Source organism: Atractosteus spatula, chromosome 9 (assembly GCF_055471065.1).
Source record: "Atractosteus spatula isolate fAtrSpa1 chromosome 9, fAtrSpa1.hap1, whole genome shotgun sequence".
NCBI lineage: Eukaryota > Metazoa > Chordata > Actinopteri > Semionotiformes > Lepisosteidae > Atractosteus > Atractosteus spatula.
The window spans coordinates 51939556-51962893 of NC_142714.1; positions in this window are offsets into that span (position 1 = coordinate 51939556).

Below are 23338 nucleotides of genomic sequence, written 5' to 3' on the forward strand. Positions count from 1 at the left end.
AATAAATTTAATGCTTTCAGAGGTCCACGTTTCCTGATAACTTACACATTTATCCACACTCTCCCCCACATTCCCCAGAAGAGAGAGTCTGCACTTGGAACTCACTGCAGGCCTTACACAGTAGCTGGCGGCGTTGCCCCCTGGTGACAGTGCAGTACAGCATGCTGCAGTGAAACACAGCTGGGGCGCTGTGGTGAAGCACAATGCTTTCTAGGGTACTGAAGGAAAGGGAAGAAGTACCAGAGTACCCCGCACATTTTACATAGTTAAAATCTTGAGATAATGGAAACCTGAAGAAAACATAATGGCTGTTACTGAAAGGCTGTTGCTTATTTTTGGCTGTTTCATGGTGCCTACCTAGCAATAAAAGGTAATGATGGAAATAATGCATCTCTAGCAACCCTCTATAACTTCAAAGATATATACTGACTTGCTGCTCTGCAAATTCTGCCTGTGAAAATCTACTCTAAGCTCAGTTGGTTCTGTGGGCTGTCTCCCCTGTGTATCCTGACCCTGCTACATCCCTGGCTGCTGACCACGCACCTACAGTGAATTGAGTCAGGAGGCCCTGAGCAGTCCTTATCCCCGGTGTGACATTGCCCTCCCTGCTCCCTGCCCCCTGCCCTCTATATAACCCCCAGTCCTGCACAGACGGCCCTGCCGAGGGAGTCATCCCACCGCCGCTTGTTGGAGGGGCAGCTGTGGGACCCTGGGGTGGGGGGCAGCCGCGTGCCTCGGGCAGGTGAGACTGGTCCGGCCCGCCCCTGCGCCCCCCCTGGCCGAGCTCTGCTCCTGCTGTCTGTGATGGCTGGACGTTGGTGTGTAGGTTTCATGTGCTGTTTCAAATGCTGGTAAAAGGAAAATGGGCAGGATTATTCATTCAGTTTTGGGGTTGTTTTTTCACTGGAGAGATGCAGATTATTATCAGCAAATATGGGACCTGACTTTGTAGGGGGGGAAAAAGGCTTTGTCTCTCTTGAAAAACAAAAGAGGCTTTCTTCTCTGCACGTAGCAACTGCGAGACTGAATGTGGCAGAAATAAATGTGTGCAGAGCAATAGGGTCCTGCTTCTCTGAAGGTCTCCGAGAGAGGGGGCGTCACTCCAGTCGCGCGTGACGCGCTTTCACAGAGACGTGATAAATTCTCCGGCAGGGCTCAGCACCTGCAGCATCACGAGGAGCTCGGCAGGCCGGTAAAAACAGCTGAGAACGAGGGTTCCACTCCTTCCCCGTCTCCCCCTGACGGGATCGCTCTCTCCCTGTGACAGAAGGGAGGCGTGTCGCCGTGTCCAGCCTGTGGCTGTCTGGCTGCGGAGACTGCTCCCTCATCTTGCCCAGCTCCCAGTCAGCCTCAGGGCTGCAGCCTGATCCTGGCTTCCAGAGGAGACCGGGCCTCTGACGGACACGATGAGCCCCCGCGGCGCACTGGGGTACGGGCAGGACCGCGGACGGGCGCCAGCGCCAGTTCCTCCCTTAGACAGAACTGTTCTTCGACTGCTGACTGGTGTGTCTGTCTTGGGGTGCAGGGGCCTGACTGGTGTGTCTGTCTTGGGGCGCAGGGGCCTGACTGGTGTGTCTGTCTGGGGGTGCAGGGGCTGACTGGTGTGTCTGTCCCGGGGCGCAGGGCCTGACTGGTGTGTCTGTCTTGGGGCGCAGGGGCCTGACTGGTGTGCCGGTTTATTTAATAAAACATAACCTGTTTTAATTTCTTAATATCACAAGATGTTGATGGCCCACACATTTCCAGACTGTGATACCTGGGAGATGAAAACGACTGGAAATAGGACCTTTATGAATCTATTGATAAATTAGCTTTCTTCTGAAGTTTTTTTCATACTGATAAAAGGGAAATTGTAAACAAAAAAGGAGATTTAAAAAAAACATTTTATTGATTTAAATTTAGTTTGATTTGTTTGCATTTGCAGTTCAATTTGACTCAAAATATTATAAATATGACTAAATATGTGGGAATATATATACAGTATATCTGTATATGTAGTTTTTTCATTTTTGACTTTATTCACACATGAGGTGAATACAAGTGTAATGAAGACTGTCAGGATAAACAGCCCGATCTTTTAGGTCTGAAGTTCATTTTCGACTGCAGTCTATAGAACTCAAGATGAAAAGATTGGGGATTCATTTAGTAGATGAGGCCCTGTCATTCTAGCAGAAGGTGGACACTGTTTCTGTAGATGGTCATCAACACTGGTCAGCAATTTCTAACAAGGGAAAATGAAACTAGTGCGTTCCCAGTCCTGGTTAGGAATGATTTTGGACTTTAAATTGCAATGCCAATATTGCTTGTATAGAGAGAAAAATATCAACTCTATTTTGTGGACTTTTTGGAAAGTGGACTTACATTAGGAATATGTAGGGAATCAGCACTCTGCTCTGGTGTGCAGGCTCGAGGGCATTCTGCACAGCCGCAAAAGTGGATCTGATTTGACAGTCCTGCTGTTTTTGAAAATAATTATAAAGCAAGTAAAAAGAATTTAATAAACTTTAGATGTTCGAACTATTTACAGGCTGAAATGAAATATCTGAATGATTGAAATTACTGTTTTATTAAGACATGTTTTATTTTTAGATAAATCCACTTCTGACCTTTAATAAAGGGAAGGGTTTATTCCAGCAGGTAAAAAAAAAGATTTTATTTTTTAAAGCTGGAATTCTGTTAGTTTGTTTGAATGTCAAGGAAGGCAGTGACTGCTGAGAAATGTTTGCAGAAACCAAAATAATATTTCTTCAATGGGCGGCCTGTCTCCTCTGTTATTTATGTCACTTGCATTGCTCATTCGTGAACGATGCATGACACCCAGATGTGTCAGCTGTGAGAAATCTGCAGATAATTGCCAAAAAGAGAGAATTGTTTTTTCATTTGATATTTGTTCTGCCTATACTTAAGAGGAAAATTAAAAGGGAAACTGTATTTACTCTATTTCTTCACTAGATGTCACTGTTGGCTAAGAACTCTAACACTCGTCTCAGTGCAGTAAACTCTCCCAAGTCCCATCTCCCTCTGAGCTAATGTGGGCATTGCATCAACACAGCTGTTTGTTTCTGGGAGGGCTTAAGGACTGCTGCAGACTCTGGGCCTTCAGCCACAAAGAAATCAAACCCAGGCCTTTAAAAACCATTGTGTCAAACACAAGCATGGCATAGCACACGTGCTTAATGACTAGAAACTGAGGAGCTGCTGCAGAGTGTCTGTGTTCTGATGTTAAAGCCTTTTTTCTTCCTCTGTAAGGAGTGGGGGGGATGTCCAATGGTGCACCATGCTTGACTAACACAACAGTCAAACTGGAACCTGCAGATTAAATTCTTCCAGTGGGGACAGGAGGAGGCAGTGAAACTGGAGAACAGTCGCTGGTCTTCAGCCCTGCTCTTCTCCTGCTTGCCTATGGGTTTGGGGGTTAAAAACTAAACTGCCCCCTGCAGGAGAGAGGTGTGGCACTGCTACAGCTTAAAACAGGCCATATTAGCTATTGTTTTATTAGGTAAATGTATCCAGCTTTTATTCCAGTCATCTTGTCAGCTGTGGATCGTGAGGACTGCACTGTTGTCTTGGTGGTTTTTTGGTCTTGTAGTTGATGGGGGTATGGATGGCTCCCTTGTGGGCGTGGGGTAGGGAGACACTGAGGCACAGGAGAGGCAGGCCTGCACCATGCCTGCCGCTGTGGCTATGAACTGCGCTGAAAGTATTTGATAAAACAATTGTCTTTTGGGATCTGTTTCAGAGCTTAGTGCCTGGAGTTTCTCCAATAACAACTTTACAGATAAAGTCCTTGTGGACAGAAGGGAATGTGTCACTTTTGCTATAGAGCATTATTTTTCTAGTATTGGGCTGGGTAGTGAGAGTGTGTGGCAGCTACGTCAGACTGACTTTGCTCTCTGGTGCCCCCTACAGGAAGCTGATGCTCTTATATCAGATTGACTGGCATTGAAGGAGCAGGTGGCCATTTATGAGGACCAGCTACCCAGAATGCAGGATCAGCAGGACAAGGTGAGATAGTGGGAGAGGGTGAGGATCCTTATACCATGGTGTACCATGTTAAAAGTAGAACAACAGATTAACATGACAATAAAATCATGGTAAGGCACATGATACTGATCATACAAACTGATACTATAGGAAACTACAGCAAAGCCAAATAAAAGCCTGTTTTAATCATGGTAACAGAACATTTCAGAAATACTGGTGCATAATATCCGTGGTCAGGTTTCACAGAGATCCAGCTCAATGGGAAGGAGGGAACAGACCAGTACAACAGATCACCGAGAGAAGGAGGGAACGGAGTAGTACAGTGAATCGCAGAAAGATGGAAAAAAGGAGGTGACATCGCAGTGATAAAGCTGTGATGATCCCATTAGTGTCACATAAACGATTTCCGCCACACAGAGAGGAAACCACAGGTGTGACGTGAAACAGAGATGTTCTTACTGCTTGCTTTGCTCACAAATGAAGTGTCCTGTTGGGACTTTAGATGGCCTTGGGATCGGAGGAACAACCAGGCTGTGCCTCTGTTTCTCCCTAAATGCCAGCATGAATGAAGCCTTTGAACCCTCAGAGAGCCGTGGCTGTGTCCCCACTGCCAGGACAGAGGGCTGGAGCTGACAGAAGGCTCTGCTGTCCCAGTTGATCGTTAACACCGGAGCCAATGGCCTCCTCTTGGTTGGATCCTTTCTGTTTTTAGACACCCGTCATGGCAGAGCAGGGCAGTTGATTCTGCTTGTACCCCCTCCTCACTTGAGACTGCCCCTGGACACTAGCACTGTGGCAGAGATCCCCACACAGCGGAGAGCAGGCCTGGCGTCTTGGCCTCTCTGCGTGGGTTGTCAGACACGGGCAGAACCCTGAGCCAGGGGGAGGATGAGCCTGCAGGCGGGCAGGAGCAGAGGAGATAAGCCCCTGACAAACACCTCTGTACTGACGGCTCCAGCACCTCTCCTCTGCCTGACGCTGACAGACGCGGCTTCGTATCAGATCTCTAGATCTCAGCTCCGAGCATGAGCACCAGAGAACAAGGAGAAATTAACCGTGCTCTGAGTCAGGCTTTGTTTTTTGGAAAGTTCAGTGCAGTAGCGCTCAGCACACTCCCTCTGGGATGGAGGCTATTATTTTTCGCGGAAGATGTGTGTCTCGATGTTAAGTGAAAACAAAGGTCTCGAGCTGCACCATTTTTAACTGTCGCTAGCCTCAGAGACTACTACATTTCCACAACAGGCCAGTTGTGGAACAGTATTGATATAGAGCTTCTTTCATTTTTTTACCAAATCTGATTGTCAGGAATGATTTTTGTTTCAACTTTCAGTTGATTTTCCAAAATTTGTGTAATTCCAAATGATGAGTGGCACTGTGTGTACTTTTAAGAAGTGAGCGTGACCGTTTATTTTTTTTTAATGTGCACCAAATACTGTATGATGTCAATTATCTGTTGCCCAAAAAACTATAAGATGGATAACAATATAACCCTTTAAGGCAAACAAAATTTCAGTGTCAGTCTGGAACTGTGAAGACTGTAAGATCCGACTGTCTGTCTATAGCGGGTCGAGACCCTCCTCGTCCCTAGCAGTGGCATCCTAGCAGTCACTCTGCAGTTCCCCACCCCACATGCGACCCCTGCTCTCAGGGAACTCCAGGACAGCTACAGCCTCCAGGTAATCTACCGTGTGACCGTGGCTCTTTTCAAGATGCGTTCTGCACTGTATTTTCTTTTCCTGGATGCGGTATCAGAACTGCCTGGAGTTGTACTGCTCTTTCATTTTGGGTGACTGGCTAGAAATAGTTTTTTTTTGCATTTAGCCTGTTTCATTTCCGTATATAGCTCACCCCTCGGGTGTTTCCTGTGCAGCATGGTGTGCTGGCCGTGGTGTTACATGGGAATGTAGGGGCTGTGATGCGCAGTCTCCAGTGGTGGTGTGGTCTTGTCATCAGTGGAGTGCCCACCTGGCTCTGGCATCCTGAGTCCTGACCCCAGCCTGGAGATCAGGCTCCTGCATGACCCAGGGCGCACACAGCCACTGCCTCTGCCAGCTGCGACTGCACTGAGACCAGGCCTGGGTTCAATTAGGGTGTTAAAAGTGCAATTGTGTAAATCACAATTGATTGCACTCATGACCTGATTGCGATTTTGGACAGCCTTCGGCACACCTGGCTTCCCCAGCAGCTGCGCTGGCCTGGAAGACGCGATGTCTTGCCTTGCTCTGTCTCTCACATGTTCCCCATTAAAGCTCTCCCCCTGCGCTGTGGGTGAGGGTTTTGTTCTGGGTGGGTATGCGGGCAGGAAGGTGGAGGGGATGTGTGGGCCAGAAACCCACTTCCTTGCCTTCAATATGTGTAGAGCCGAACTCCGAGCGACCAAGAGACTGTTTCCCAGTCTGAGTCAAAGCTGGCTGCCATTGCAATGGGCGAAGAAGAGGAGACAAGGTGGCCCGAGGACCCCAGGGGGAAGTGAGAGACGGAACTCCAGCGGAGGATATGGCCGAGCTTAGGAAACTGGAGAGTAATTGCGTGGCTGAAGCTCGATGGCCACCAGGGCACCTGCGTATGAAAGAGCAGCGCACGTGTGCGGAAGGGAGCATCTCGACGTGGCAGGCCAGAGGGAAGAGCACGCGGGAGGCATCACGGGCGGCACTCGTCAAGAACGTCCCCCCCCCCAAAGCAGCTCAAAATGCAGTAAAACAAGTCCTGCATTGTTCCTAAAGAGGGCTCATCGATGCAAAAGAGGAACAATACTGCAGATGGGTCTGAACGTTTTCATTTGCCTGAGGCGATCGTTAAAAAATCAAGCAGTTGGTTTTCTGCCAGCTAGATTGTTTACATTGCCAGATCTGGATAGGAACAGCGAGGCCCTGATAAATCTCATTTTTATCTCTGGAGCAGGATTTATCTTGCTCTGCTTTTCTTTATTAACAGTTAATGTAACAGACTTCGTATTTTATTAATCTCTCTTTTCAAAGACATCAAACGGCCCGGGATGAAATTGCCAAGGATACCAAACAAGCCTTCAGTTATCTGCCCTTCTCTTTTTTTTCCAGAAATCTGTGCTAACAGGCCTATTTAGTCTAGATGACAACATGTCAGGGGCATGAAATCTGAGATCATTAATGAGTTGAAAATACAAATTTGGCTTTTTTAAATTAGGACCCCATTTTCTCGATTACAGCACAGCATATAGCATGTAAAACATTATTCCACTAATTTATACCCGTGCATTTGGTAAAAAACACTCCAACATTTTTGTACTCCTCCTGGCTACACCTCCTGCACTCTCGGAATCTGCTGTCTGTGGCTGTAACCCACAATCTGTCCTCTACTAACACAGTAACCTTTCACAGTGCTGTCCAAATGGATCTGTCAGGCTTCTCACCTTCCCCAACTCCCACCATTCGCTTTCCTTGATAAATGTTCAGGGCACTGTTTCTTGAACAAAAACAGATTAACAAAATAAGCAGTCTGCGGTTAAAACCATCTCACCCGCACTGTTTAGAGTAAGACAGGTACTATAGATTAATTTTGCCTTTTGTGGTGTTTTACAGTTTGGTGGCAGAGCTCCAGACCACACTAATCATCCAGAATAACATTTCCTTGCTCCTTCAGACGGAAGGCAGCTTCAATTTGGAACTCATCACCCTTTTAATATTAAAGCAGCAGCTTTCACAGGTCTACCTGAGGAGAAATAGGCTTTGGAAAGATCATCAATCTTTCCAGTTAATTGTTTAACTTACCTGATTACGACGATTATTCAGAAGAGTGACACTGCCAAGGCAGAGAAATTGTCTTTCAGCATATTGTCTGTGGTGCTGGCTGATTGTAGATGAGTCGTCTAACTTACTGGTGTGGTCCAATTTTACCCGAGCCACACAGCGTGTTGGTGCTTGGGTGCAGCTGGAAGAACGTGGTATTTGATTTCTTCTGTCTAAGGTACATCTTCTGTGGTAGCTCAGTAGAGTGAAGCCGCACAATGGTGGTGAAGGATCTACATGTCAGCATGAAGGCATTGGTTTAGAGCAGAGGCACACACAGCTCCAGTCCTGGAGGTTCGCCGTCTCTGCAGGTTTTCATTCCACCTCTGCTGCTAACGCCACAAGCTGATTGTTAGCTTAATTGAACCAAAACGTTTAGCACTTTTCCAAGGTCTTCAGCTGCTGGTCATCTAAAGAGACCCGAGAAACCCTCTGGACTCTGGCCCTCGGGGACTGGAGTTGTGCACCTGAGACTGAGAGGATGCTCAGGAAGGGGTCAGAGGTGGGTGTGAGATACAGGGGCCACTGGAAGGTAAAAACGGATTACTCTCTGACAGGCAAGGGGTTGCAGCTGGGCAAAAGCAAGGTGACCAGGAGGGTAGCTGAGAAAGCTGATTCAAGAATGCTGAACTGGAAATAAGCAGATGTTGGCAGAAAATGGAGAATCTGAAAGAAAAGACTTTCTTGGGAGAAGTAAAGCAGAGGAATTACCGAGCAAAGCAGAAACAACAAGCAAGACAGCAAGAGTGCACGAACCAGCAGTGCAACAGTACAAGCGTGGTAGAAAGAGGATAGTCTGAGATCAGGCTGGTCACAGTGCGGAACACATGATCCAGGCGATACAGACGTCAGCCGTATCCTGCTCAGGTCTAGTAAGACCGGTGGAAGGCTAAGAGTATATTAAACAAACAGGCAAGACAAACAGTACAGCTGCTTTTCAGACACAGCCTTAGCCAGAGAGGAACGTAGCAACAGTTAACTCTCTTTCAGCAGAATTAGGATTCAGGGTTTAGCAGAAGACTGGCCACAGACCGTGCCTCTCTGATCTCTTGAGTCTTTTAATGATCAGTGTGTCGGAGAGTGTCCTGCTGATCCCAGACACCAGGGTGGTCTTTGTTGTCCATGAGAGTCATTAAGATCTCGGAATACTGAATGTGACCCTGTGAAATTCAGAATTCTGAATTCTGTACCATCCCAGTGCCTTTTGTATGTTATTTTTTTTCTTTGTGAGGTACATGTTTTTGTAATGACCTCTTTGTCATGGTCTCATCTGTGAATCCTTAGATCACAGCACCATTGCATGATCTCTTTGTCTGCGTGCTCAGTCCTTCTCAACATGTTGCCTGTGTGTGTGCGCACACTGTAGACCTCGGAGCTGCAGCAGGGGGGTGTGGACCTGCAGGGGCAGACTGAGGCAAAGAGGGCTGTGCATCAGGAGGAGATCCTGCGGGGAGCAGGGTGGTCCTGGCGTGTCTCATAATAGCTCCCAGTTAATGTTCTCTCGCTTGCAGCACACATGACCAGATTTGCAATCTGAGTAATTGTAACTGACCAACTGGCCGGTATGGCGATGGCTACTTCCTTCATTGAGAAGACCTTTGTCCCTCTAGCAAGACTATCTGGCTGGTTGGTTGGGGTTTTATAGGTTTTTAACTGTCTCGGTCTGAAAAAGAAAAGAGACTCCCCGTACAAAAGCTGGTTTCCTTCCAAAGCACGTTAACGGAACAGCTGACAAAGACCTTGGATTTCTAGCAGTTCTGCAAGTGAGCGTGGCTCAACAAGCCATGCCGAGCCTCCTGGGTATTTTGGTGCTTTGACAGAGGGGCAGTGGGGCGCGGTGCTGGCTGTCAGCCTTTCCTGCCTGGCTCTGTGCTTCCCCAGGGCCGTGTGGCAGAGCTGCAGCAGTCTCAGGGGGTCCTGGAGGTGGAGATGAAGGCCCAGTGTGATGAGTACGCGCAGCTGCGCGCTCAGGAGATGGGCCTGGACATGGAAATTGCTGCCTACAGGCAAACAGCCGTGGTTAACTCTGGGTACACTGCGGCAGCAGCGTGCCCACTCCTAAGCTTATGCATCAACAATAGCTCTAGTGGTGAAGTTGTAACAAAAGCTTCAACTCCCTCCCTTTTTTCATCCTAGACCCCTTTTCTGTACGGCACCCCTCCAGGGTTACACTAGGAACTAGACTTCGTCTGGGATGCCCAGCTAGGAACTTAAAAATGCTTCAGTTGCAGTGATGTAATTGGTGGAGTACCACAGGGATCTGTATTAGTGCCACTGCTATTGAAATATTCAATATCCTTTTATCAGGTATCTCTGTTTTTTATCTATTAACCAGTTTTCAGTCCGAATGCATAAGAATATAAGAAAACTTATAAACAAGAGGCGGACATTCATTCCGTGTAGTGACATGTATCCTTTTTGGGTATCAACCAAACGAAAGAAGCCACTGTCTTGCCTTTAACGACATGGCCAATATGTGCATTACCTAGAATGCCAGCTGCCCACAAATTGAAAATTAATATTTTATGAGAACATTTATCAAACGCCTACTCCTTTTTGTAAATCATTATTCCGTGATTCTATGTGAACAGTATGTCCTAGAAGGCAACAAGAACAGCAATCAGCTGTTACTGAATTAATAGACCACTAGGAAATGTGTCCCAAGAAGAGACGATAGTGCGGTTCATGCTTCCAAGTAAGCTTCTTAGTGAGTTCTTCACAGTACTGGTTGCTAGCACAAAGCTTCTTTACGTAGCTGTTGTATGTACCTACGTGTAGATATGAGAGTAGACAGTTACTGATCTGTCATTGCAGGACTGTCTTCCTTCCAGTCCTATCAGTCCTTCCTGGATTCCTTCCTAACATTCCTATCAGTCCTACCCTAATTACATTAGGGATATATTTTAAGATCTGTTGAGTAAACAAGGGTGAGGGAGGAAATGTCTTCTGTAATAGAGGCAATGGAAAAGGCCAAGGCTGCCTACCGCTGGCCTACGCAATGCAGAGATCTCCAGTGGGGGGGCCGTGGCCGTTGCCTGGGCAACACCGTGCGCTGCAGGAGGCATTCCGAGGGAGGTCGCCTGTTTCCTGAGGTTTCTCAAGGGCATCGGGGTCACGGGGGGGGGGATACTTCTGTGGACATTCAAAGATATTTCCACTTCCTGTGGCCTTGGGGACATTGGTGTCATTACGCCTTTGTTTAAAGTGATCTCTGCCACCTGGAAGCCCGGATTTCAGGATGACACCGGGTGTGAGCTGGCGTCCGTCTCCTAGCGGTGCTCGAACTTGTCTGACCCACGGGGGGCACTGCTGAGTCGCCTTGTCCGTCTCAGCGCAGCAGGACCTTCCCTGCTCCGCGGCTCCTGTAAACAGACAGGGGCACCGTGGCTGTGAGGGCTGTAGCTTGAGAGCTGCGCTCGCCTGCCGGGGGACGGAGCAGCTCCACCGCCATTCCCGCAGCAGAGAGTCTGCAATTAGCTGGCAGAGCCTCCCAACCAAATCCATTTCCCTCCTTCCCAAAGTGGCAATGGACCATGAAAGAAGCTTTTTATTTTTTAATGCCTCAAAATGTGTGCATATCGTATCCTAATCACCCCGTAAATACATAGTTAGTGTCCTTTATTTTAAAAAATCCATGAAGCACAGAACTGGCAGAAGGAGTAACGAGCTTTTCGAGCAGATGTTAAATGTTTTTGCTCCTGAACAGGGGTCCCTCATGCATAGTGCTCTGTGCTCAGGGAATGTGCCCAATAATCAAGCAGTGAATACGCCTTCTTTAAATGGAGATTTTCAGAAACTGTCGCGATGCAACTGCATCGTGTGTTTTCTGGGATGTGGTCCTCTGCCGCCAGGATCGTTCCCGATACTCGTTCTGTTCTCCCTCCAGGGGCCTGGTGGAGGAGGAGGAGCCTGGTGGAGAGACTGTCTTACCTTTAGCCAGCGGAGCTGCAGAGGTGGAGGTGGAGAAGAGGATGAGACTGTGGGGGCTGGTTTGCAGAATGACCACTCTTCACCCCCAGAAATAAACAGGGAGTAGAAACAGCTTGTAGTCTTGTAGAGGAGTTAGTTCACGTGATTTCCTCTAGACAGACCTGAGATCCATGCGGTGCTTTTGATTACGGGTCAGAGGAAGGCAAGTCTTGTCCTACAGGAAACACATAATTGTTTGGGAGATGTAGGTGAAATGATGAACAGCAGGCAGGTGGGAGCTGGATGCAGCACGGGTTTTCTAACAAGAATTACAGCTTGTGATCTCCTGGACAGAGTCTGTAAGATCAGGCCTCCCCAGTGCTCCCTGTCTGCTGGTTCTTGGATGTGTGGACCTCTCCTATTGATACTGGCTGTTTCTCACTGTGCTGATGTGCTTCTCCTGAGACTGAGACCTGTGGCTGCTGAAAAGCCTCATCCTTCCTGAGATTCCAAGCCACATAAATCACCGCTGTCCTCCATCGCAGCAGAGAGGAGCTGTGCACTTTGCTTAACCTCTCCTCCATTTCGGGGCTGTGAGACCTCTTTCATTTCCGGACGGGACACCTGGAGCTGTGGATTGAAAACTATTCACCTGGACTGGAAATCGTTTATTATAGTCTCGTGGTCTTTCACGTTATCGCTGATGAGATGGACACCTGTTCCTGGGGCACATGTCAATATGTTTCCCGCAGTGGGAGACGCTATGCTGATGAGCTGTGTGAGAGGAAGAGCCCCTCTGCAAACGCCCTGATGTGGGAATGTGTGTGATACATGCGCAATACCAGCTGTGCGTTCCTGTGACATGCCCTCACAACTGATTGTTCCCCTTTTGTAATATAGTGTGCTTTGAGCCTCGTGGAAACAGTAGAAGTGTTCTGAAGAAGCGTGTGGTAGACTTCTTTAGAGAAAGTCACATCATAGTGTTGTGTTTCAATTAGATAATGGCACAGGCTGTGCACATCACTGAACATGGTACTGAAGTCTTATTAGCTGGACAGTCGAAGCAGAAAAAATCAGTCAACCGTGCCAATAAGATTTTTCTAATGCTTTATTTAATCAGTCTATTGACAATAAATTCTCACATACAATGTCAAACTGGAAAAGCAGTTATAAAGCAGGCCACTTACTGAAGCAACAGCAGTGAGTTACAGTGCTTAAGGGTACAGCAGCAGTTTCCCACCTGAGGTTTGAACCCATGACCCTCTGCTCTCTAGTCCAGAGCCCTAAACGCTAATCCATACCACCACTTCGGTGCGCCTGTAATGTTAATCCTGACTTGAGTCTGTGCTCCAGGCCTGTTTGGGAGGCCACTGTCTGGCAGACCTGACTCCTTCAATTCTGCGGACATGAACCATTGCTTGCACAGGAGGAAGCCAGTCTGTCTGTGGTGTGTTCCACAGGCCCCAGAGCTCATTCATCTCTGCACCGGCACAGGGCTGACCCTTCACAGCTGATCACAGCCCTGAAGCCCGTGTGTGTGTGTGTGAGAGAGACTGAGGATGTCATGTAACACTATCAATGTGGGGACACGATGTCTGTATTTTCAGAAAGAAGACGGCGTCACCCTTTTCAGTTTTCAAGAGCCAAAAGTATTTGCTGCTGGTCGATTTTCACCCCATGTGGTGTTTCGTTTGAGCGGAGCAGAGGGGAAGTCAGCACAGATGTGTGTGTCTGTGTGTGTGTGCGAGCGTGCGAGGAGGCCAGTGGGCTGGCCAGTGCGGCGTGAAGGGGAGGGTGTGGAGGAGGTGACCTCGGAGGTCAGCTCTACCCCTCTGCCAGGGTTAATGTTTCGGGTTCTTGAAGCCGGAGGGCAGTCTCCGAGGGGTTGCCATGGTTTCCAGAGATATTGACAAATCGGAGCTATGAGACAAATCCATCTCAAAACACAAACTTTCTTCTTTGTCATTACTTGTTTATGCCTTGGACTGGCGCCCCATCCAGGGTGAGGCCCTCCTTGTGGGACAGGCCCTGGCGAGTCCTGCCAGGAAAAAAGTGGCTTTCCTCAAAATGGACAGATGGATGGATGGATATAGTTCAATTCTGAGGGGGGCCTCTTCTTCCAGTTTTTGAAGCAGTAACCCGATCCTCTGGTCAGTGAACAGAAATAACACAGTTTGTCAAAACCTCGCGGAATTTCGAATCGCACAGGATCGGAGTTTTTGATTTTACCGTATAGTTGATTTTGAAAATATGAAACTCTTTCATTACTGATCCTCCTATCAGAATTCGGGGGGGTGTTTTTCTACAAAATACAGTTGGTGAGAAAAAGGAAGTGTAGTCAATCAGAAAATAAATGTGCCGTATTTTTTAACTGGTGCTGAATCATTGAGTTTCAAATTGTCCTTTGACCACAGGAGAATTTATAGCACACAGACTGCAGCGTCATTGTGGGGCCTAGTTAACAAATTCCCATTCTGAATTCTGAGGCTTCTGAGAAAGGCTTTGTTAGAATTCATTAATGTGCTCATTTAAATGACTGAAATAATGTTACTAGGTCTAAAAACATAACACCGCAGTCTTTTCCCTTTTGTGTTGGACTTGTCCCTGAGAGCTGCGAAGATTTATCTCTCACGTAGAGCCCTAATATAAATGGAAATCCTTCTGCCTCCCAGTGAAAAAAAAACAGATAAGATAGCTGATAGAAAGTTAATCGGACCTTAAGCCTGTTGCTCATGTAGTTGCTGGCAGTGGCCTGAGTGTTAGTGGTCTTGTTTTTCTTGCGCTCTTATCTTGAAAGGGGTGAGGACCCTGGGCAATGGCTGTTAACCCTGGAGCTGGCCTGTGACACCGGAGGCGTGTGCTACCCCAGGCTCACAGCCCTGGTCATCGCTGTCTGGGCTGCGGTCAGGGCAGTCAGTGACCGGAATGGCCTTTTAATCAAGTCGCGGGTTTGAGTGCGCCGAGACCGGGGCTGTGAGAAAGCAAAAGCCCGTGCCAAAAAAAAATAATTCAGACATTTCTCCTTTTCCATTTCTTACTGTTATCACAGCTGCGGCACCTGGATATTATTATACGTATCAGAGCGCAACACAATACCTTCGGGCTTCTTGTGTTTGCTGTTCATTAGGAACAGAAAGAAAACAAATAAACAGGAGGTGAAACTGAACACAGACTGTAAGTCATTGCCGTCTCGCTGCTGGGGGAGGCCCATTACGCACCGCATTATCTTTAAGCCAATTTTTTCACAGAAGTTAAATTTTTAATAAGGAGCTAATTGTGTGATAAAATAAAGCTGTTAAACACTTTTAAAATGTTTGCTCCAGTTTTATTTTTCATTTGGATGCACATTCTGAAGAGTGGATACCAGCTCAGAGCAATGAAGTTGATGTCCTTCCTTCGGGTTTTTCGACTGTAAGAAGAATGTGTTGGTTACAGCCATGAATACACTTCTCCTGCTATAAATGCATGTATTTCGTTAGCTCTGGCCTATGAGAGACAGGATTTTAGACCACAAAGTTTCCTTTTGCTGCAATCAAAATTTCCCTGGTGATTATGAATCAGGAACTTGGATGCTGAACAAGAATTGCACTCTGAATCTGGGAGGGGTTTTCGCCAGGGCAGCTCTGTGTGTGACCTCTGTGTTCGTGCAGTTACAGGTATCTACAGTATAACATCTCCATGAGCATCAGATGGAGAATTGTGTCGCTCGGAACCAGCTGACGTCCCTGGTTGTTTTTTCAAAAGCTTTTGTTCGAGGAAACCAGATCTAAGCTGATGTTTAGATACCAAATAAATAGCAGAATGGGGAAATCGAGGTAGAGAAAAAATAGTGTCAAAATATACAGCTGGGAGGAACAATTGGACAAGTATTTCCTTAACGCATAAGAGCACAATTAAAGTGTTGGGGGGCATGGGTAGGGACTATCACCTAGCTCTCGGTGGCATTGCGGTCAATCTGTGCTGGGCTGTACTAGCAAAGAGTTCTGGGTGAAGAATGTCTCTGCTTCGCCGTTTTACTTGCAAAGTTGTTTTTCACATTTAATTCTGAGGTTATCAGCTCCTTATTTGCATGAAGAACAGTCTGCATGAACAGCTCTTTCCTGATTATTTCAGGTAATATGACCTATAAGGTACATTATTGAAATCCAGATGAAAGCAGGATGGGCTGAATGGCCCACTCTCACTGTTGGCCAGTTTTACTATCCTAAAAAGACAATTGCATTGCCCATGCTTCTGCCTGCAATAGGTCTTCTCCCTTCTTCCATATTTCCAGAGCCTGCAGGGCAGGAGGCAGGGGTGGGAGATCACTGCCACATGGCGTAAAAACCTGGCCTTAGGCTGGAACTGTGGAATTAGAAGACCGCTGGTGTTTCTGGCTCTTGCTTTGCTCGGTCACCTGTCAAACATCTCTAGCAGCTGCGCTTGTGGCCTTAGACATGTGCCTTTTTTTTCACTGGTGTGTCGATCATCTAAGAATTTCTTCTGTGTAAGGGTTTGCAAGAATGCTGACAGACTGAGTCAAAACAATGCTTCTGAGACCGCACATCCACCATGTGAGCAACGTCTAACGCCAAGGAGCAAGCGAGCAACACTGTGCTGCTTTCAAGTGGTTTTTGAATTGCATGAGTCACCTGGCCCACCCCTTGGGCAAGCGTAGCTGCTCCACTCTACGTCATGATGCAGACTGTGATCCAGGAATGAAGCATCGTGTGTTCGTGCTTGCTGGCAGGATGTAAGTTACCACCGTCAGAGACATTTAGAAAGAAACGCACCTACAAAGGCTGTTGGAATGTGCCCTTTTCATAAGCTTCCCAAGCAGAAAACCGGAGCCTTTGGGTTCATATTTGCTGCTGACACTTGTGCACTCAGATAAATTGCATAATCTCTTCATCACTCTCTGCAGCTGGGGCGATCCTGTCTGTGCTGGGAGGGATATACAGTTTCACCTTTGTTTACTGTACTTTACACAATCGGCCCAAGAGAATCACAGCTTTGTGGTGTGTGTGTGGGGGGGGTGGTATGATCTTGTAAAGACTCACAAAAACCATCACCTCTGACCTCAATGCCTTTCATTTTCATGTTGTGGAACTGAAGCTTAATCAAGGGCTCCCATGCGATACCTGTACTGTTTCAGGAGCAGGAAAAGAGCACAGGTTGTGCTCTGTGCTCCTGACAGGTCTGAGTCTGGGTCACGTCAATTGGAGGCTGTGACTCCCTTGGGACACCCCAGTCCCAGCTGGTCGCGCCTGTTTCTACCTCTGCAGCGGATTCAAAGAGGCTGGTTGTGTAGAAGATGGCATGGACGCCTGTTTCCGAGCACAGGCCCTTTGCACCAAATGTAACAATGTGTTCTGTTCTCACTTAAAATGAGAGAAAAAAAGTTTCCTCGAGAGCCGCTTGTGTTCTAAAAGCCCTCGTCTTTTTAAAGATCATCCTTCAGTTTTTCTTCCCGTCTCTGCTCGGCTTCCCCCTTGTCTTTCAGCTGTGCACGCAGCCTCGCTCCAGAGCCGCAGACACACAGCAGGGCCGCTGCGAGCACAGCTCCTGCGGCTGTCCTGGTGTGCCAGCGGGAGACATGCGCAGCAGCCCTGTCTCCAGCACGATTCCTGGAAGACGTTCGGAGAAAGTGGTCATTCATCTTCGTTCAGACCCGTTCTTTGCTCTGGCTCATCTGAGTGGTGACAGATCTGGCATGGTAGCAGGATTTCAGGCTGCTCAGTGGTCTGTAGGCTCAAGGGTGGACGTTTCTTAATGACCAGCAGCAAGGAACATCGCACAGGGGAACCGAGTCTGCTTGATCCTTCCAGAAGAGTCAAAGGCTGGCAGCTACCTGGCATGAGACATTTCACTAGCAAAGACAGAATTGTCAAAGAAACCTGCATGTCTTTTATAACCCATCAAGGACAAGAGGAATGTGAGAAAGGTCCTGCTTGTGGAGTGAATGAAGATTATGTCATGGGCTGGTAAAAAGGTCATCCATGTATTCATTTTCGAAAGAAAAACCTTTATCTTAATGGAAATCCCACCCTCCCTGATGGGATCTTATCTTCCCACACCCTGCCTAGCGCAATCCCAGTCTCGGGGAATGAATTGAATTATTTGCTAATGAAACCCTTGTAATAGTTTATGGCTGTAAAAAGTGTTGAATGTTTAAAATGACTTAAAAAAAGTTTAAATGCATAAGGAACCTAAAGTCAGTAAATTTCTTCAGATCTGAAACTTTTTTTCCCAGAAAGTTTTAATTATCCTTTCAATTTAGGGTTCAATTATGTAATTGGAAGCTCAATTTGGAACAAGAGCCTCAAATAACACAGAGGCTGCAGGGCCCAAGCCTGGACATTGCTACTGAAAGCCCATGTGACCAGTTTAAAATAGTCCAGAAAGTTGTCTGAAAGGTTGAAAGCAATCAAACAAAGCCTCTTGAGCAGAAACAATAGTGTGTCCATTAATGGTCTGCCTGGGTGTTGGGTTGACAGGACACTTTCATGAGGTCTATTGAGCTTGATGTCTGTGGCAGCCAAAGTTCCTCACCATAGTGTTGTTTCTGTGTTATTTTACAGGTCAGTTTGCAGACAAAACAGCGCTTAACCAAACCGTAACTACATCTGTTCACAATTAGGGGACATTCCAGCAGTCAGGCCTGTTTAATATTCACATGGCCTGGAATCTACACTGTCAGGGACTGAGAGAGCAGCCCCACGCGGAGCACGACAGGCGCTGAAAAATGAGGGTTAAAAAAGTAAACTGGAAGTGAATTCTCCAAGGAAAGGCAGGTTATCCCAGCTAATTTGCAGGAAAAATAATGGTCTCTTCCAGGGCCCGGGGAGAGATGAAGAGTAAAACACAGGCCTGACGCTGCGCCACACAGGAAGTTTACATGATACCCCAGCAAATCAAACTGCGTTTAATCATCAGAAGAGCAGAGAGGAGCTGTCAGCCCTGCAGAACTCAACAGCAGCCAGAGATGATAAATATCCAGTAAGAGTTTAAGAGGGAATTTGTGCATTGAAAAAAGGGCAGATTGTGAAAGGGGGTTTACAGTAGAGCCTTTTGTATATGTCAGCTAGACGTCTATGGTCTTTTGCAATTTTGTCATGCCTGTCTATGAGCCTGTTCACTTCTATTCAAAGTATTATTTAATCGAGCTGCTATAAGGTGGGCAGTACAGAGGCACTGATGGCCAGCGCTGCTGCCTTGCTGCTCTTAGATCCTGGGTTTGATCACAGACTGGGGCACCTTCTCTGTGAAGTCCGGTGTTTTCTCCCCAGGTCCATGTGGACCTGCTGGCTAGGCTGATCAGCACCTAGATATTATTTTCTGTCTGCATCCCTGTGGTGGACTGGCGACCTGTCTCGCGTGTGCCCCCATGACTGCAGCACAGGGTCACCACCCATGCCAGGAACAAGCAGCTACTGGTAATGCATGGATGGTGCTTCAGATAACAATAATCACTGCTTTTTCAATACATGTGACTTTTGGGTGCATTGAGGTGGTAACTGCAAGCAACACACATCCTGGGAAACTGGAAAGTGTTCCTCTATGTCAATGGAAAAGCACAGTTTAACAGTTTTCATAGATCCTGATTGGAAGACATGAAGGGAGACGCTGTTGACTGAACAGGGAAGAATCTCTGAATCAAGAGCCAGAGATCAGTGACTTTGTCTGGAAACAATTCAGACTCCTCAATGTGAAATTCGTCACTATTACAACACCATCATGAAGACGCGTTTTAGAAATAGAACTTGGCTCCCAGACACAGGTTTAGCGGGATTTCATGATGTTTCCAGGGAAGCTTGCAAACTCTTGTTACCCTTTTTTTTTGGACTATGGAAAAAACAGTAATTGCTTTTCCTCCGATCTGTTTTGCTGGGCTGAGCTGTGAATTTGACCTAAAGTACCCAGTTCCTGTTGAGGAGTGTCTCACAGTGCTGAAAGGAGGAAGACGCTGCATGCGTTGAATGCATAATTGTGCCCCAAATCGAGAGGATTCAAAAACAACTTTCCCCCTGCTGTTCCTTCGAGCTGACAGCACTTTCGCAGTCCACACAAAGAGGCTCCTCTTTGTTTTAGCACATTGGACAAGAGCAGCTCTTTAATCAGCTGTCAGCTGAGGAAGGAGAGAACTATTAGGGTCATGAATCCACTGGCAATCCCAGCTTGCACTGCTCTTCCCATAAGCTTCCACTCTTCTGCAGATAAAGCGAAACAGATACATCAGTCAGCAACAGCTATCTCTGAAAGCCATTCCCTGTTGCCTTCTTTATCTGCAGCTTAAGGGAAATTACCGAGTGGTATCGCAAAGCCGGCGTTTACAATTTGCTGTTTTGTGGCTGGCTTTGACATCAAGAAATGTGTGAGAAAAGCACAACAGGAAAAGCTCGGTGTGAGGAAGCAGAAGCCGGGCCGTGCTCTGTTCTGAGAGCTCACGAGAACGAGTCAATTTCTGTTAGGTGGTTGAGATGTCATGGGGTTTTTTCCACTGCTCAGTTTCTCCCTCTCCCAGTGGGGATGGTATAGCCACGGAGATCTTCAGATTAAACACACTGTGTGTGTTGGACCCCAATCTTATATATTGTGGTGCTGTGTAAAACAGAGTTTTTTCTGTGAACTTTGTCTTATATTCTGTATCAAGCTAAACAACTTGACAAATGTCTACTATGGCCTCGCCTGCCTGATGGCTTGTAGAGATCGCTGTGGAAGGGAGGACGGAGACCGTGGCGTTCATCTACCTGTTGTCCTGAAAGAGCATTAATCTGATTAAGAAAGATCAGTTGAGGATGGATTCATTCTGCATAGACTCAGTTTGAATTGAGAGCTTCCTTCTCTCAGACTCATGCAGGAGGTGGGGCTCTGTTTTAAGATCACTTTCTGCAAAATGATTACCCCCCAGAAATCCCAAGGGCAGATTGTTCTGAGATTTAGTAGTTTTAAGTCCAATAGTGTGAAGGGCACGGATGCCCACTTTTTAAACAATGAAACATAGGAGTTGCAGCAAATTGTCTTGACATTTTCCAGCGTTCTGGTCACAGTGAAAAGATGTTTGTGTGTCCTGGCCTGCTGTGTTGTGTCTGCAGAGTGGGCTGAGCGGCTGTTCTGAGAGCCACGTTGCTCTGCACTAGCACCAGTGCAGTGTGATTTATAGTGGTGTAAATCCAGGAGTTAATGGGCAAAAGCCATTCTTCTCCTAAAACACTTTAACAGTAAGCAGACAATAGGTGGAGAGCAGCACAGTGTGGAGCACTGCAGGTAAATCCAGCTTCGTACAGCTCTGCTGTTTAAGTGAATTTCTAACCATTTTCATAGCAATGCATTTGAAATTTTTCCTTACTGCAGAAGTGCACCTGCTAAACAGTTTTTTAATAATAGCAAAATGATAATAAAAGGAATGTAAACTAATACATTTTGCATTTGTCTTGTATTCTTAAAGATAACTGTTTGGGCTGTGTACAGGGCTATCCAACACACTGATAGAAGAACCTAAGAAAAGCTGATACCAAGGAAAGGCCACTCAGCCCATTAATGCATCTTCCCTGTTCTCCAAGTGCTTCTGTCACAGCTTTGACCCTCAGTCCTCAGGTTGGGGGCTGAAAGATACAGTACCAGCATCTCTGTCTTCATCACTTGACACCAGTAATCTGACGCCTTGTGTTGTATACATTTTCTACATACAAAACTTGTCATTTTCCAAGTTTCCAGTTTTAAAACATTTCCTAGGATCAGCTCACTGCTAGATGCCAGATGCAGCAGATTTTTTAACCTAGTAGTTTAATGCAAAAAGTAACCAATAGCTCATGTTTGTGTCGGAGACGGCAAACAAGCTTTGTGAAACAGGGCCTGAACGCACTGAAATTCTCCACTGCTGGCCGATGAAGTGAACATTTATAAACGGATGCTGGCAGATATTTTGAGCGGTAGCTTAATACGTGTGGCCATGAGTTTGTTTGTTTGTTTGTTTGTTTGTCTTCCTGGTTCGGTTCCCTTTAAATTCAGCCTTTGGCACTTCAGCCAAGGCGTGGAGAGCTGCCAGGGAACCAGAGGTCACAGAAGCGCAGCTCTTAGCTCCAGTTACCATGACCAGAGTGCCTCCCAGGGCTGATCACAGACGGAGATAGAGCTAATAAAAACTCCACAAAGACGGGCTGCCGTTCCTACTGATTATTTGATGTATTGCTGGTTTATTTTAATATACCGGGCTGGCTAATTTAGACCTCATTCTTGCAAAGAAAACAAGAGCAGGCAGGGTTTCATCCATCTCCTCTTGCAGAGGGGCAGGGGCACCAAGTGCTCGAGCGCCAAGGAGCCCTGCTCGTTAACATCTGACCCGCAAGATTATTTAAAGCAGGACCTTTCTCAGAACCCGGCAAGACCTGAAGGGGTTGCCCGTGCACTTGGACATTCCTGACAATTTGTTTTTCCCTGCTTCTCTCCCTGTGGAAGCAGGAGAATTCAAAGAAAGTGGGGCGGAGAGGTAGGGAGCTGAGAGCAAATCACTAAAGACCCCAGAAATGAGGTATGTCTACCTATATGCCAGGAGTATCAAGATTGAGACGCAAACTGTGGAAGCTACTATATTAGCACGTGATGATGACGGAACCAGGACTTGGAGGGAGTGAAGGCCAGCAGTACAGAATTAAGGGATCCACAGTGATCCGGAGAGATGAGAATGGTGGAACAGGGAGAGCTGTAGCACTGAGAGAGCATGGTGGTGCAGGAACTGAACCTACAGGATGTACATTGGAAAGAAGTGTACAAATACTCAAATGGCAGTGTGAGGAGCATGCTAGTCTGCCAGCTCCAGACATTGAAATCAGAAATGCAGTCTTACAGCGCACAAAGACATCAGGAGGATGTGTGTAAATTAAGAAGTGGTTAACATGGAAGATTTTAGTCGTCTCTTAGATTGGGAGAGACGATTAGGGAGATCAGCTGCTGAAGCTGATTTGGTAGACAAGGCTAAACATGGCTTTCTTACGAAGCTTGTCAGATTGGGACCTACTAGAACGGAGTGCCTGTCCTGATCTAGTCTTCTCAAATGATTAAGACAGAGGGAGGAAAACGCAGGCCCAGTCAGAATATGGCATGGCTTTGACGAGCGCTTTTATAAGGCTGATAATTTCAGGAAAGAGGACTATGAAGGAATAAGACAGAGCTCAAGGGCAGTGGAATGGAACAGGATAGATGTGGAATCGGTAGAGGAAGGATGAAGAATCTGCCTGAAGATCAGAACAGATTCGTCCCATGAAAAAGTGAGTCAAATTCTGGAGAGCCATTGTCCGAATGGTTAAGTATGTTAATCAAGGAAAATACAGGGCACAAAAATACCTTTTGCAAACAGACACAAACTATGTTGAAGTGCGTTTAAAACAGAGAAAAGGAGGCACTTCTTTACTTGAAGAGCCGTGGGAGTGTGGAACAAAGTGCCCAGCCTTGTTGTTGAAGCCGATATTCCAGCTCCTCTCAAGTATCGGCTTGATGAGCTCCTGTGAGCAGCTAGCTCCTAGCAACCAAACGAGCAGATGGCCAGCTCTTGTTTGCCACACTTCTTACGTTCTTAAATACTCAGGCAGTTGCATTCTTTTAAGGCAGGAATTTGTTGTTTTTGTTTTCAAAGCATCCACCTCCCAAATCCTCCTGTGTTCAGTTTATCAGCCTCACACCCACATGTCCCGTCCGGCTTGTAT